This window comes from Gavialis gangeticus, unplaced genomic scaffold, assembly GCF_001723915.1.
Source record: "Gavialis gangeticus isolate Ggan-Ray unplaced genomic scaffold, GavGan_comp1, whole genome shotgun sequence".
NCBI classification, from domain to species: domain Eukaryota; kingdom Metazoa; phylum Chordata; order Crocodylia; family Gavialidae; genus Gavialis; species Gavialis gangeticus.
The window spans coordinates 7,199,196-7,201,905 of NW_017729028.1; positions in this window are offsets into that span (position 1 = coordinate 7,199,196).

A 2,710-nucleotide genomic window follows, 5' to 3' on the forward strand; every position below is an offset into this window, starting at 1 on the left:
GGCCACTGTATCAATAGGATTGGTACAAGGATTGCTACAGTACAATGATGGTATAATAGAGGTATCAATTACAAACCCACCATTAAGGTTGCAACCAGGTTTCCAATGTGAGTTTTGTATTTACGCTCTCCCTCTGACTTCTCATAGGAATACTGTCTCCCAAGTATTGTGCAAATGTTTCAGATTAATTTAGGGAATGGCAAGATTTTTCTGAGCAATTTCAGCAATACACAATACTTTTCAGTTGGAATTTAAAAAATATGTCTTAAATGTGAAAATTCATTCAGTTTTTGTATCTGTGCACATTTGCAAATAGAGAGAAGTAGTTAGTAAAGTTAGTCTGTAGTCAGACAGAAGGCAGGGCATTGAGGCACCTTTAAGACAGACTCTCTCTTCCAGAAAGGCATAAGGTTTCACGGGCTACAGCCTAATTCATTAGATTTCTACAAATAGAATATGTATAATTGTGAATAGTTCTGTTTGAAAGAAAACCTAATCAGGAATAAAAGGATTATTAACAATCTTTGTTATTATCTCTCTGTACTAAGTGTTTATAGGCACGTCCAGATGAGCGTGGATGTGCAGTATGTGGCACTGCAAACATGTTTGCAGCACCACATACCGCACAGTCCAGAGTTCTCTGCACTGCCAGGGCATGCTGCCTGAATGTGCACTGCTCCTTTTTTTTTTCCCCTTTTTTGTGACCCCTGGTTAAAAAGGTGGAAAAAAAACCCTGAAGTAGTGCATGCTCGGGCAGCATGCACTGCTAAAAAGCAGAGCCAGGCCACTCAGAGCTGTGCTGCAGCTGCCGGCCAGACTCCACCTGGCAGGATTGCCATGGCTGCAGCTCCGGGAGGCCCCAGGACCCCAGGTAAGGCTTCTGGGACCAGAAGCCTCCTCTATGCCACCCAGGGCAACTTGCCACGTGCCAGAGCATGCGTGGCAAAGGCATTCCCTGGGAACAAGAAGCGATGGTGCAAAGTGTGCTGCCGCTACTTGTACCTGGGGAACAAATGTCCACGCACATCTGGACACACCCTATGCGGTCACCTTTTAACACAGCGTCAGAGAATCTTTCATATAAAAAAACAATAACAACATCAGAGTCCCTAGAGGACTTAATGAAGCCTCTACTGTAGGGGTCGGCAACCCCCAGTACGTGTGCTGAGCACGGCACGCGAGGCCATTTTGCTCGGCACACCACCGCCAGGCTGGGCTCTAGGCAGCTTCTGTCAGCCACGAAGCCCAGACTGCTCCTGGCAGGCAGCTGGGTGTTTGCAAGCCCTGCTGCAAGCAGAGCAGGCTCCATGGTTGGTAGCAGCTACCCAGAGCCTGGGCCAGTTGCAGCCAGAAGGCTGCAAACATCTGCTCTGGGCTCTGGCATTAGCTCCATACTGGCAGGTGCACGTGTGCCTCAGAGCAGACAGTGGGGGAGGGGCCTGAGGCAGCACAACCCCGGCCTCTCCCCCGCTGCTGGCACAGAGCTGATGGTGGGGCTCTGGAGCCCAGAGCGGCTGTTTGTAGCCAGCCTGGGCTCTGGGCAGCTGCAGCAAGCAGCAGGCAGGCTACGAACAGCTGCACTGGGCTCCACAGCCCTGGCATCAGCTCCATGCTGGTGGTGACTGCACGTGCACCTCAGAGTGGACAGTGGGAGGGCTGTGCTGCCTCAGGCCCTATCCCCACCATCTGCTCTAAGGCATGCGTGCACCCACTAGTATGGAGCTGATGCCAGAGCCCGGAGCAGCTGTTTGCAGCCTCCCGGCTGCAGCCGGCCCAGGCTCTGGTAGCTGCTGCCAACCATGAAGCCCAGGCTACTTGCAGCAGGGCTTGTAGCTGAGCACGCCTGACTCCCACTGGCTCTGAGCCCAGCCCCAGCCTAGCCCCCCATCAGGATGTGGCTGGCACTGCCTGTTGCCAGGAGCACCGCACATTTTGCAGAGTTAGTTGTGCAGGGTGAGTGGGTGGTTGGGCTGATGGGCAGGCTCTGGGCTGGGGCTGGCTCCCTGGGGAAGCACAGGGGCTCTGGCACGACCAGGGCATTCATGGATTTGACTTTGTCCAGTGGCCCAGGAGCCTGGCTCTATGCACCTGTGCATCTGGTTCTGTGTGTTTGTCTGCCTTTGTCTGGTTCTGTATGTCTGTGTGCTCACGTGTGTCTGGTTCTGGATGCGTGTGTGCATTTGTTCTGGGTGTGTTCTGGTTCTCCGTGTTTGTGCATGTGGTTCTCTGTGTGCATGTGTGTGTGTCTGGTTCTCTCTCTGCTCTCCTTTTTCTTTCTCTCTCTTTCCTCTTTCTCTTATTTGACTTTTTTCTCTCTCATTGCAACATGCTCAACAAAAAAGGAACATGCGACAACAAAGGCAACATTTATGATTATTAAATATACTAATATGCAGCACATCCTGCCATGTACCACCCTGCAGCCCCACCCCCACCCTCACCCCCACTTTTTTTTCTCCACTATTATCTAAGCCAGTGGTCTCCAGACTTTTTTGATCACGCACCCCTATCAGTAAAAAAATTTTGAGCATACCCCCCAATATATGTATATTTATATAAATAGAAGTTCTAATATTTTCTTTCCGCACCCCAGTGGATCATCTTGTGTGCACCCCACTTTGGAGGCCACTGATCTAAGCCCATCGCAGGCAGACACCATGGCTGCTTCCAGATATTAAAAAACAAATCAAAACAAAACAAAACAGTGCTT